The sequence below is a fragment of the Gasterosteus aculeatus genome, chromosome 1 (assembly GCF_964276395.1).
Source record: "Gasterosteus aculeatus chromosome 1, fGasAcu3.hap1.1, whole genome shotgun sequence".
NCBI classification, from domain to species: Eukaryota; Metazoa; Chordata; class Actinopteri; order Perciformes; family Gasterosteidae; genus Gasterosteus; species Gasterosteus aculeatus.
This window is the reverse complement of record NC_135688.1, coordinates 781,332-790,983: the sequence shown is the minus strand read 5'-3', so window position 1 is coordinate 790,983 and position 9,652 is coordinate 781,332. Positions and strand designations below refer to the sequence as shown.

At 38.1% G+C, this 9,652-nt stretch overlaps 28 non-coding genes across 28 annotated transcripts; all 28 read left to right on the top strand.

Moving 5' to 3' along the window:
- Nucleotides 1-229: 229 nt before the first annotated feature.
- On the top strand, nucleotides 230-321 carry trnar-ucu (transfer RNA arginine (anticodon UCU)). Its single transcript is given in 2 exon segments — nucleotides 230-266; nucleotides 286-321. It is a non-coding gene; the product is annotated as a tRNA-Arg (tRNA).
- Nucleotides 322-571: 250 nt separating this feature from the next.
- Nucleotides 572-663, top strand: trnar-ucu (transfer RNA arginine (anticodon UCU)). Its single transcript is given in 2 exon segments — nucleotides 572-608; nucleotides 628-663. It is a non-coding gene; the product is annotated as a tRNA-Arg (tRNA).
- Nucleotides 664-913: 250 nt separating this feature from the next.
- trnar-ucu (transfer RNA arginine (anticodon UCU)) lies at nucleotides 914-1,005 on the top strand. Its single transcript is given in 2 exon segments — nucleotides 914-950; nucleotides 970-1,005. It is a non-coding gene; the product is annotated as a tRNA-Arg (tRNA).
- Nucleotides 1,006-1,252: 247 nt separating this feature from the next.
- Nucleotides 1,253-1,344, top strand: trnar-ucu (transfer RNA arginine (anticodon UCU)). The gene is given in 2 exon segments: nucleotides 1,253-1,289; nucleotides 1,309-1,344. It is a non-coding gene; the product is annotated as a tRNA-Arg (tRNA).
- Nucleotides 1,345-1,594: 250 nt separating this feature from the next.
- On the top strand, nucleotides 1,595-1,686 carry trnar-ucu (transfer RNA arginine (anticodon UCU)). Its single transcript is given in 2 exon segments — nucleotides 1,595-1,631; nucleotides 1,651-1,686. It is a non-coding gene; the product is annotated as a tRNA-Arg (tRNA).
- Nucleotides 1,687-1,933: 247 nt separating this feature from the next.
- On the top strand, nucleotides 1,934-2,026 carry trnar-ucu (transfer RNA arginine (anticodon UCU)). The gene is given in 2 exon segments: nucleotides 1,934-1,971; nucleotides 1,991-2,026. It is a non-coding gene; the product is annotated as a tRNA-Arg (tRNA).
- Nucleotides 2,027-2,276: 250 nt separating this feature from the next.
- Nucleotides 2,277-2,368, top strand: trnar-ucu (transfer RNA arginine (anticodon UCU)). Its single transcript is given in 2 exon segments — nucleotides 2,277-2,313; nucleotides 2,333-2,368. It is a non-coding gene; the product is annotated as a tRNA-Arg (tRNA).
- A 250-nt stretch (nucleotides 2,369-2,618) lies between these two features.
- trnar-ucu (transfer RNA arginine (anticodon UCU)) lies at nucleotides 2,619-2,710 on the top strand. Its single transcript is given in 2 exon segments — nucleotides 2,619-2,655; nucleotides 2,675-2,710. It is a non-coding gene; the product is annotated as a tRNA-Arg (tRNA).
- Nucleotides 2,711-2,960: 250 nt separating this feature from the next.
- On the top strand, nucleotides 2,961-3,052 carry trnar-ucu (transfer RNA arginine (anticodon UCU)). Its single transcript is given in 2 exon segments — nucleotides 2,961-2,997; nucleotides 3,017-3,052. It is a non-coding gene; the product is annotated as a tRNA-Arg (tRNA).
- Nucleotides 3,053-3,302: 250 nt separating this feature from the next.
- On the top strand, nucleotides 3,303-3,394 carry trnar-ucu (transfer RNA arginine (anticodon UCU)). Its single transcript is given in 2 exon segments — nucleotides 3,303-3,339; nucleotides 3,359-3,394. It is a non-coding gene; the product is annotated as a tRNA-Arg (tRNA).
- Nucleotides 3,395-3,644: 250 nt separating this feature from the next.
- Nucleotides 3,645-3,736, top strand: trnar-ucu (transfer RNA arginine (anticodon UCU)). Its single transcript is given in 2 exon segments — nucleotides 3,645-3,681; nucleotides 3,701-3,736. It is a non-coding gene; the product is annotated as a tRNA-Arg (tRNA).
- A 250-nt stretch (nucleotides 3,737-3,986) lies between these two features.
- Nucleotides 3,987-4,078, top strand: trnar-ucu (transfer RNA arginine (anticodon UCU)). Its single transcript is given in 2 exon segments — nucleotides 3,987-4,023; nucleotides 4,043-4,078. It is a non-coding gene; the product is annotated as a tRNA-Arg (tRNA).
- Nucleotides 4,079-4,328: 250 nt separating this feature from the next.
- On the top strand, nucleotides 4,329-4,420 carry trnar-ucu (transfer RNA arginine (anticodon UCU)). The gene is given in 2 exon segments: nucleotides 4,329-4,365; nucleotides 4,385-4,420. It is a non-coding gene; the product is annotated as a tRNA-Arg (tRNA).
- A 247-nt stretch (nucleotides 4,421-4,667) lies between these two features.
- trnar-ucu (transfer RNA arginine (anticodon UCU)) lies at nucleotides 4,668-4,760 on the top strand. The gene is given in 2 exon segments: nucleotides 4,668-4,705; nucleotides 4,725-4,760. It is a non-coding gene; the product is annotated as a tRNA-Arg (tRNA).
- A 250-nt stretch (nucleotides 4,761-5,010) lies between these two features.
- On the top strand, nucleotides 5,011-5,102 carry trnar-ucu (transfer RNA arginine (anticodon UCU)). Its single transcript is given in 2 exon segments — nucleotides 5,011-5,047; nucleotides 5,067-5,102. It is a non-coding gene; the product is annotated as a tRNA-Arg (tRNA).
- A 250-nt stretch (nucleotides 5,103-5,352) lies between these two features.
- On the top strand, nucleotides 5,353-5,444 carry trnar-ucu (transfer RNA arginine (anticodon UCU)). The gene is given in 2 exon segments: nucleotides 5,353-5,389; nucleotides 5,409-5,444. It is a non-coding gene; the product is annotated as a tRNA-Arg (tRNA).
- Nucleotides 5,445-5,694: 250 nt separating this feature from the next.
- Nucleotides 5,695-5,786, top strand: trnar-ucu (transfer RNA arginine (anticodon UCU)). The gene is given in 2 exon segments: nucleotides 5,695-5,731; nucleotides 5,751-5,786. It is a non-coding gene; the product is annotated as a tRNA-Arg (tRNA).
- Nucleotides 5,787-6,036: 250 nt separating this feature from the next.
- trnar-ucu (transfer RNA arginine (anticodon UCU)) lies at nucleotides 6,037-6,128 on the top strand. The gene is given in 2 exon segments: nucleotides 6,037-6,073; nucleotides 6,093-6,128. It is a non-coding gene; the product is annotated as a tRNA-Arg (tRNA).
- Nucleotides 6,129-6,378: 250 nt separating this feature from the next.
- Nucleotides 6,379-6,470, top strand: trnar-ucu (transfer RNA arginine (anticodon UCU)). The gene is given in 2 exon segments: nucleotides 6,379-6,415; nucleotides 6,435-6,470. It is a non-coding gene; the product is annotated as a tRNA-Arg (tRNA).
- Nucleotides 6,471-6,720: 250 nt separating this feature from the next.
- trnar-ucu (transfer RNA arginine (anticodon UCU)) lies at nucleotides 6,721-6,812 on the top strand. Its single transcript is given in 2 exon segments — nucleotides 6,721-6,757; nucleotides 6,777-6,812. It is a non-coding gene; the product is annotated as a tRNA-Arg (tRNA).
- Nucleotides 6,813-7,062: 250 nt separating this feature from the next.
- Nucleotides 7,063-7,154, top strand: trnar-ucu (transfer RNA arginine (anticodon UCU)). The gene is given in 2 exon segments: nucleotides 7,063-7,099; nucleotides 7,119-7,154. It is a non-coding gene; the product is annotated as a tRNA-Arg (tRNA).
- Nucleotides 7,155-7,401: 247 nt separating this feature from the next.
- Nucleotides 7,402-7,493, top strand: trnar-ucu (transfer RNA arginine (anticodon UCU)). Its single transcript is given in 2 exon segments — nucleotides 7,402-7,438; nucleotides 7,458-7,493. It is a non-coding gene; the product is annotated as a tRNA-Arg (tRNA).
- Nucleotides 7,494-7,744: 251 nt separating this feature from the next.
- Nucleotides 7,745-7,836, top strand: trnar-ucu (transfer RNA arginine (anticodon UCU)). Its single transcript is given in 2 exon segments — nucleotides 7,745-7,781; nucleotides 7,801-7,836. It is a non-coding gene; the product is annotated as a tRNA-Arg (tRNA).
- A 247-nt stretch (nucleotides 7,837-8,083) lies between these two features.
- On the top strand, nucleotides 8,084-8,175 carry trnar-ucu (transfer RNA arginine (anticodon UCU)). The gene is given in 2 exon segments: nucleotides 8,084-8,120; nucleotides 8,140-8,175. It is a non-coding gene; the product is annotated as a tRNA-Arg (tRNA).
- Nucleotides 8,176-8,425: 250 nt separating this feature from the next.
- Nucleotides 8,426-8,517, top strand: trnar-ucu (transfer RNA arginine (anticodon UCU)). Its single transcript is given in 2 exon segments — nucleotides 8,426-8,462; nucleotides 8,482-8,517. It is a non-coding gene; the product is annotated as a tRNA-Arg (tRNA).
- A 247-nt stretch (nucleotides 8,518-8,764) lies between these two features.
- Nucleotides 8,765-8,857, top strand: trnar-ucu (transfer RNA arginine (anticodon UCU)). Its single transcript is given in 2 exon segments — nucleotides 8,765-8,802; nucleotides 8,822-8,857. It is a non-coding gene; the product is annotated as a tRNA-Arg (tRNA).
- Nucleotides 8,858-9,107: 250 nt separating this feature from the next.
- trnar-ucu (transfer RNA arginine (anticodon UCU)) lies at nucleotides 9,108-9,199 on the top strand. The gene is given in 2 exon segments: nucleotides 9,108-9,144; nucleotides 9,164-9,199. It is a non-coding gene; the product is annotated as a tRNA-Arg (tRNA).
- A 250-nt stretch (nucleotides 9,200-9,449) lies between these two features.
- On the top strand, nucleotides 9,450-9,538 carry trnar-ucu (transfer RNA arginine (anticodon UCU)). The gene is given in 2 exon segments: nucleotides 9,450-9,486; nucleotides 9,503-9,538. It is a non-coding gene; the product is annotated as a tRNA-Arg (tRNA).
- The last annotated feature ends 114 nt before the right edge of the window (nucleotides 9,539-9,652 follow it).

Below are 9,652 nucleotides of genomic sequence, written 5' to 3'. Positions count from 1 at the left end.
AGCCAGAAATCTCTCTGGGGAATTACTGCTTAAATAAAAGCATTTTATCCCATCCCATAATAATGCATTTACCGTCCGTTACATTTTGAGTTTTAAAGTATTACTTCTGTCGTAGTCGAGTTTTTAATCCAGCATGGTGTTCATCTTTACGCTGTATTATCATGTGCTGGACTATTTTTTTCTTCTCTTTGTATCTACTTTTTTTGAGGATTCTTTGTAAGTCATGAGCGACTCTGTGGCGCAATGGACAGCGCGTTGGACTTCTAGTTGATCATCATGAAAGTAATTCAAAGGTTGTGGGTTCGAGTCCCACCAGAGTTGAACTTTAGATTCAGTGACAAAAGCCAGAAATATCTCTGGGGAATTACTGCTTAAATAAAAGCATTTTATCCCATCCCATAATAATGCATTTACCGTCCGTTACATTTTGAGTTTTAAAGTATTACTTCTGTCGTAGTCGAGTTTTTAATCCAGCATGGTGTTCATCTTTACGCTGTATTATCATGTGCTGGACTATTTTTTTCTTCTCTTTGTATCTACTTTTTTTGGGGATTCTTTGTAAGTCATGAGCGACTCTGTGGCGCAATGGACAGCGCGTTGGACTTCTAGTTGATCATCATGAAAGCAATTCAAAGGTTGTGGGTTCGAGTCCCACCAGAGTTGAACTTTAGATTCAGTGACAAAAGCCAGAAATATCTCTGGGGAATTACTGCTTAAATAAAAGCATTTTATCCCATCCCATAATAATGCATTTACCGTCCGTTACATTTTGAGTTTTAAAGTTTTACTCCTGTCGTAGTCAAGTTTTAAATCCAGCATGGTGTTCACCCTTACGCTGTATTATCATGTGCTGGACTATTTTTTTCTTCTCTTTGTATATACTTTTTTTGAGGATTCTTTGTAAATCATGAGCGACTCTGTGGCGCAATGGACAGCGCGTTGGACTTCTAGTCGATCATCATGAAAGTAATTCAAAGGTTGTGGGTTCGAGTCCCACCAGAGTTGAACTTTAGATTCAGTGACAAAAGCCAGAAATATCTCTGGGGAATTACTGCTTAAATAAAAGCATTTTATCCCATCCCATAATAATGCATTTACCGTCCGTTACATTTTGAGTTTTAAAGTTTTACTTCTGTCGTAGTCGAGTTTTAAATCCAGCATGGTGTTCATCTTTACGCTGTATTATCATGCTTTGGACTATTTAATTCACTTGATATCTTCTTTTTTTGAGGATTCTTTGAAAATCACCAGCGACTCTGTGGCGCAATGGACAGCGCGTTGGACTTCTAGTCGATCATCATGAAAGTAACTCAAAGGTTGTGGGTTCGAGTCCCACCAGAGTTGAACTTTAGATTCAGTGACAAAAGCCAGAAATCTCTCTGGGGAATTACTGCTTAAATAAAAGCATTTTATCCCATCCCATAATAATGCATTTACCGTCCGTTACATTTTGAGTTTTAAAGTATTACTTCTGTCGTAGTCGAGTTTTAAATCCAGCATGGTGTTCATCTTTACGCTGTATTATCATGTGCTGGACTATTTTTTTCTTCTCTTTGTATCTACTTTTTTTGAGGATTCTTTGTAAGTCATGAGCGACTCTGTGGCGCAATGGACAGCGCGTTGGACTTCTAGTTGATCATCATGAAAGTAATTCAAAGGTTGTGGGTTCGAGTCCCACCAGAGTTGAACTTTAGATTCAGTGACAAAAGCCAGAAATCTCTCTGTGGATTTACTGCTTAAATAAAAGCATTTCATCCCATCCTAAAAAAATGCATTTACCGCACGTTACAATTTGAGTATCAAAGTATTACTTCTGTCGTAGTCGAGTTTTAAATCCATCATGGTGTTCATCTTTACGCTGTATTATCATGCTTTGGACTATTTAATTCACTTGATATCTTCTTTTTTTGAGGATTCTTTGAAAATCACCAGCGACCTTTGTGGCGCAATGGACAGCGCGTTGGATTTCTAGTTGATCATCATGAAAGTAATTCAAAGGTTGTGGGTTCGAGTCCCACCAGAGTTGAACATTAGATTCAGTGACAAAAGCCAGAAATCTCTCTGGGGAATTACTGCTTAAATAAAAGCATTTTATCCCATCCCATAATAATGCATTTACCGTCCGTTACATTTTGAGTTTTAAAGTTTTACTCCTGTCGTAGTCAAGTTTTAAATCCAGCATGGTGTTCACCCTTACGCTGTATTTTCATGTGCTGGACCATTTTTTTCTTCTCTTTGTATCTACTTTTTTTGAGGATTCTTTGTAAATCATGAGCGACTCTGTGGCGCAATGGACAGCGCGTTGGACTTCTAGTCGATCATCATGAAAGTAATTCAAAGGTTGTGGGTTCGAGTCCCACCAGAGTTGAACTTTAGATTCAGTGACAAAAGCCAGAAATCTCTCTGGGGAATTACTGCTTAAATAAAAGCATTTTATCCCATCCCATAATAATGCATTTACCGTCCGTTACATTTTGAGTTTTAAAGTATTACTTCTGTCGTAGTCGAGTTTTAAATCCAGCATGGTGTTCATCTTTACGCTGTATTATCATGTGCTGGACTATTTTTTTCTTCTCTTTGTATCTACTTTTTTTGAGGATTCTTTGTAAGTCATGAGCGACTCTGTGGCGCAATGGACAGCGCGTTGGACTTCTAGTTGATCATCATGAAAGTAATTCAAAGGTTGTGGGTTCGAGTCCCACCAGAGTTGAACTTTAGATTCAGTGACAAAAGCCAGAAATCTCTCTGGGGAATTACTGCTTAAATAAAAGCATTTTATCCCATCCCATAATAATGCATTTACCGTCCGTTACATTTTGAGTTTTAAAGTTTTACTCCTGTCGTAGTCAAGTTTTAAATCCAGCATGGTGTTCACCCTTACGCTGTATTTTCATGTGCTGGACCATTTTTTTCTTCTCTTTGTATCTACTTTTTTTGAGGATTCTTTGTAAGTCATGAGCGACTCTGTGGCGCAATGGACAGCGCGTTGGACTTCTAGTTGATCATCATGAAAGTAATTCAAAGGTTGTGGGTTCGAGTCCCACCAGAGTTGAACTTTAGATTCAGTGACAAAAGCCAGAAATATCTCTGGGGAATTACTGCTTAAATAAAAGCATTTTATCCCATCCCATAATAATGCATTTACCGTCCGTTACATTTTGAGTTTTAAAGTTTTACTCCTGTCGTAGTCAAGTTTTAAATCCAGCATGGTGTTCACCCTTACGCTGTATTATCATGTGCTGGACTATTTTTTTCTTCTCTTTGTATATACTTTTTTTGAGGATTCTTTGTAAATCATGAGAGACTCTGTGGCGCAATGGACAGTGCGTTGGACTTCTAGTTGATCATCATGAAAGCAATTCAAAGGTTGTGGGTTCGAGTCCCACCAGAGTTGAACTTTAGATTCAGTGACAAAAGCCAGAAATCTCTCTGGGGAATTACTGCTTAAATAAAAGCATTTTATCCCATCCCATAATAATGCATTTACCGTCCGTTACATTTTGAGTTTTAAAGTTTTACTCCTGTCGTAGTCAAGTTTTAAATCCAGCATGGTGTTCATCTTTACGCTGTATTATCATGTGCTGGACTATTTTTTTCTTCTCTTTGTATCTACTTTTTTTGAGGATTCTTTGTAAGTCATGAGCGACTCTGTGGCGCAATGGACAGCGCGTTGGACTTCTAGTCGATCATCATGAAAGTAATTCAAAGGTTGTGGGTTCGAGTCCCACCAGAGTTGAACTTTAGATTCAGTGACAAAAGCCAGAAATCTCTCTGGGGAATTACTGCTTAAATAAAAGCATTTTATCCCATCCCATAATAATGCATTTACCGTCCGTTACATTTTGAGTTTTAAAGTTTTACTCCTGTCGTAGTCAAGTTTTAAATCCAGCATGGTGTTCACCCTTACGCTGTATTATCATGTGCTGCACTATTTTTTTCTTCTCTTTGTATATACTTTTTTTGAGGATTCTTTGTAAATCATGAGAGACTCTGTGGCGCAATGGACAGCGCGTTGGACTTCTAGTTAATCATCATGAAAGTAATTCAAAGGTTGTGGGTTCGAGTCCCACCAGAGTTGAACTTTAGATTCAGTGACAAAAGCCAGAAATCTCTCTGGGGAATTACTGCTTAAATAAAAGCATTTTATCCCATCCCATAATAATGCATTTACCGTCCGTTACATTTTGAGTTTTAAAGATTTACTCCTGTCGTAGTAAAGTTTTAAATCCAGCATGGTGTTCACCCTTACGCTGTATTATCATGTGCTGGACTATTTTTTTCTTCTCTTTGTATCTACTTTTTTTGAGGATTCTTTGTAAGTCATGAGCGACTCTGTGGCGCAATGGACAGCGCGTTGGACTTCTAGTTGATCATCATGAAAGTAATTCAAAGGTTGTGGGTTCGAGTCCCACCAGAGTTGAACTTTAGATTCAGTGACAAAAGCCAGAAATCTCTCTGTGGATTTACTGCTTAAATAAAAGCATTTCATCCCATCCTATAAAAATGCATTTACCGCCCGTTACATTTTGAGTTTCAAAGTATTACTTCTGTCGTAGTCGAGTTTTAAATCCAGCATGGTGTTCATCTTTACGCTGTATTATCATGCTTTGGACTATTTAATTCACTTGATATCTTCTTTTTTTGAGGATTCTTTGAAAATCACCAGCGACCTTTGTGGCGCAATGGACAGCGCGTTGGATTTCTAGTTGATCATCATGAAAGTAATTCAAAGGTTGTGGGTTCGAGTCCCACCAGAGTTGAACATTAGATTCAGTGACAAAAGCCAGAAATCTCTCTGGGGAATTACTGCTTAAATAAAAGCATTTTATCCCATCCCATAATAATGCATTTACCGTCCGTTACATTTTGAGTTTTAAAGTTTTACTCCTGTCGTAGTCAAGTTTTAAATCCAGCATGGTGTTCACCCTTACGCTGTATTTTCATGTGCTGGACCATTTTTTTCTTCTCTTTGTATCTACTTTTTTTGAGGATTCTTTGTAAATCATGAGCGACTCTGTGGCGCAATGGACAGCGCGTTGGACTTCTAGTCGATCATCATGAAAGTAATTCAAAGGTTGTGGGTTCGAGTCCCACCAGAGTTGAACTTTAGATTCAGTGACAAAAGCCAGAAATCTCTCTGGGGAATTACTGCTTAAATAAAAGCCTTTTATCCCATCCCATAATAATGCATTTACCGTCCGTTACATTTTGAGTTTTAAAGTATTACTTCTGTCGTAGTCGAGTTTTAAATCCAGCATGGTGTTCATCTTTACGCTGTATTATCATGTGCTGGACTATTTTTTTCTTCTCTTTGTATCTACTTTTTTTGAGGATTCTTTGTAAGTCATGAGCGACTCTGTGGCGCAATGGACAGCGCGTTGGACTTCTAGTTGATCATCATGAAAGTAATTCAAAGGTTGTGGGTTCGAGTCCCACCAGAGTTGAACTTTAGATTCAGTGACAAAAGCCAGAAATCTCTCTGGGGAATTACTGCTTAAATAAAAGCATTTTATCCCATCCCATAATAATGCATTTACCGTCCGTTACATTTTGAGTTTTAAAGTTTTACTCCTGTCGTAGTCAAGTTTTAAATCCAGCATGGTGTTCACCCTTACGCTGTATTTTCATGTGCTGGACCATTTTTTTCTTCTCTTTGTATCTACTTTTTTTGAGGATTCTTTGTAAGTCATGAGCGACTCTGTGGCGCAATGGACAGCGCGTTGGACTTCTAGTTGATCATCATGAAAGTAATTCAAAGGTTGTGGGTTCGAGTCCCACCAGAGTTGAACTTTAGATTCAGTGACAAAAGCCAGAAATATCTCTGGGGAATTACTGCTTAAATAAAAGCATTTTATCCCATCCCATAATAATGCATTTACCGTCCGTTACATTTTGAGTTTTAAAGTTTTACTCCTGTCGTAGTCAAGTTTTAAATCCAGCATGGTGTTCACCCTTACGCTGTATTATCATGTGCTGGACTATTTTTTTCTTCTCTTTGTATATACTTTTTTTGAGGATTCTTTGTAAATCATGAGAGACTCTGTGGCGCAATGGACAGTGCGTTGGACTTCTAGTTGATCATCATGAAAGCAATTCAAAGGTTGTGGGTTCGAGTCCCACCAGAGTTGAACTTTAGATTCAGTGACAAAAGCCAGAAATCTCTCTGGGGAATTACTGCTTAAATAAAAGCATTTTATCCCATCCCATAATAATGCATTTACCGTCCGTTACATTTTGAGTTTTAAAGTTTTACTCCTGTCGTAGTCAAGTTTTAAATCCAGCATGGTGTTCATCTTTACGCTGTATTATCATGTGCTGGACTATTTTTTTCTTCTCTTTGTATCTACTTTTTTTGAGGATTCTTTGTAAGTCATGAGCGACTCTGTGGCGCAATGGACAGCGCGTTGGACTTCTAGTCGATCATCATGAAAGTAATTCAAAGGTTGTGGGTTCGAGTCCCACCAGAGTTGAACTTTAGATTCAGTGACAAAAGCCAGAAATCTCTCTGGGGAATTACTGCTTAAATAAAAGCATTTTATCCCATCCCATAATAATGCATTTACCGTCCGTTACATTTTGAGTTTTAAAGTTTTACTCCTGTCGTAGTCAAGTTTTAAATCCAGCATGGTGTTCACCCTTACGCTGTATTATCATGTGCTGCACTATTTTTTTCTTCTCTTTGTATATACTTTTTTTGAGGATTCTTTGTAAATCATGAGAGACTCTGTGGCGCAATGGACAGCGCGTTGGACTTCTAGTTAATCATCATGAAAGTAATTCAAAGGTTGTGGGTTCGAGTCCCACCAGAGTTGAACTTTAGATTCAGTGACAAAAGCCAGAAATCTCTCTGGGGAATTACTGCTTAAATAAAAGCATTTTATCCCATCCCATAATAATGCATTTACCGTCCGTTACATTTTGAGTTTTAAAGATTTACTCCTGTCGTAGTAAAGTTTTAAATCCAGCATGGTGTTCACCCTTACGCTGTATTATCATGTGCTGGACTATTTTTTTCTTCTCTTTGTATCTACTTTTTTTGAGGATTCTTTGTAAATCATGAGAGACTCTGTGGCGCAATGGACAGCGCGTTGGACTTCTAGTTGATCATCATAAAAGTAATTCAAAGGTTGTGGGTTCGAGTCCCACCAGAGTTGAACTTTGGATTCAGTGACAAAAGCCAGAAATCTCTCTTGGGAATTACTGCTTAAATAAACGTCTTTTATCCCATCCCATAATAATGCACTTACCGTCCGTTACATTTTTAGTTTTAAAGTTTTACTTCTGTCGTGGTCGAGTTTTAAATCCAGCATGGTGTTCATCTTTACGCTGTATTCTCATGCTTTGGACTATTTAATTCACTTGATATCTTCTGTTTTTGAGGATTCTTTGAAAGTCATGAGCGACTCTGTGGCGCAATGGACAGCGCGTTGGACTTCTAGTATATCATCATGAAAGCAATTCAAAGGTTGTGGGTTCGAGTCCCACCAGAGTTGAGCTTTAGATTCAGTGACAAAAGCCAGAAATATCTCTGGGCAATTACTGCTTAAAAAGAAAGCATTTCTTTCCATCCCATTATAATGCATTTACCGTCCGTTACATTTTGAGTTTTAAAGTTTTACTCCTGTCGTAGTCAAGTTTTAAATCCAGCATGGTGTTCACCCTTACGCTGTATTATTATGTGCTGGACCATTTTTTTCTTCTCTTTATATCTTCTTTTTTTGAGGATTCTTTGCAAATCATAAGCGACTCTGTGGCGCAATGGACAGCGCGTTGGACTTCTAGTTGATCATCATGAAAGTAATTCAAAGGTTGTGGGTTCGAGTCCCACCAGAGTTGAACTTTAGATTCAGTGACAAAAGCCAGAAATCTCTCTGGGGAATTACCGCTTAAATAAAAGCATTTTATCCCATCCCATAATAATGCATTTACCGTCCGTTACATTTTGAGTTTTAAAGTTTTACTTCTGTCGTAGTCGAGTTTTAAATCCAGCATGGTGTTCATCTTTACGCTGTATTATCATGCTTTGGACTACTTAATTCACTTGATATCTTCTTTTTTTGAGGATTCTTTGAAAATCACCAGCGACTCTGTGGCGCAATGGACAGCGCAATGGACTTCTAGTTGATCATCGTGAAAGTAATTCAAAGGTTGTGGGTTCGAGTCCCACCAGAGTTGAACTTTGGATTCAGTGACAAAAGCCAGAAATCTCTCTGGGGAATTACTGCTTAAATAAAAGCATTTTTTCCCATCCCATAATAATGCATTTACCGTCCGTTACATTTTGAGTTTTAAACTTTTACTCCTGTCGTAGTCAAGTTTTAAATCCAGCATGGTGCTCACCCTTACGCTGTATTTTCATGTGCTGGACCATTTTTTTCTTCTCTTTATATCTACTTTTTTTGAGGATTCTTTGCAAAGCATGAGCGACTCTGTGGCGCAATGGACAGCGCGTTGGACTTCTAGTTGATCATCATGAAAGCAATTCAAAGGTTGTGGGTTCGAGTCCCACCAGAGTTGAACTTTAGATTCAGTGACAAAATCCAGAAATCTCTCTGTGGATTTACTGCTTAAATAAAAGCATTTTATCCCATCCTATAAAAATGCATTTACCGTCCGTTACATTTTTAGTTTTAAAGTATTACTTCTGTCGTAGTCGAGTTTTAAATCCAGCATGGTGTTCATCTTTACGCTGTATTATCATGCTTTGGACTATTTAATTCACTTGATATCTTCTTTTTTTGAGGATTCTTTGAAAATCACCAGCGACCTTTGTGGCGCAATGGACAGCGCGTTGGATTTCTAGTTGATCATCATGAAAGTAATTCAAAGGTTGTGGGTTCGAGTCCCACCAGAGTTGAACATTAGATTCAGTGACAAAAGCCAGAAATCTCTCTGGGGAATTACTGCTTAAATAAAAGCATTTTATCCCATCCCATAATAATGCATTTACCGTCCGTTACATTTTGAGTTTTAAAGTTTTACTCCTGTCGTAGTCAAGTTTTAAATCCAGCATGGTGTTCATCTTTACGCTGTATTATCATGTGCTGGACTATTTTTTTCTTCTCTTTGTATCTACTTTTTTTGAGGATTCTTTGTAAGTCATGAGCGACTCTGTGGCGCAATGGACAGCGCGTTGGACTTCTAGTCGATCATCATGAAAGTAATTCAAAGGTTGTGGGTTCGAGTCCCACCAGAGTTGAACTTTAGATTCAGTGACAAAAGCCAGAAATCTCTCTGGGGAATTACTGCTTAAATAAAAGCATTTTATCCCATCCCATAATAATGCATTTACCGTCCGTTACATTTTGAGTTTTAAAGTTTTACTCCTGTCGTAGTCAAGTTTTAAATCCAGCATGGTGTTCACCCTTACGCTGTATTATCATGTGCTGCACTATTTTTTTCTTCTCTTTGTATATACTTTTTTTGAGGATTCTTTGTAAATCATGAGAGACTCTGTGGCGCAATGGACAGCGCGTTGGACTTCTAGATCATCATGAAAGTAATTCAAAGGTTGTGGGTTCGAGTCCCACCAGAGTTGAACTTTAGATTCAGTGACAAAAGCCAGAAATCTCTCTGGGGAATTACTGCTTAAATAAAAGCATTTTATCCCATCCCATAATAATGCATTTACCGTCCGTTACATTTTGAGTTT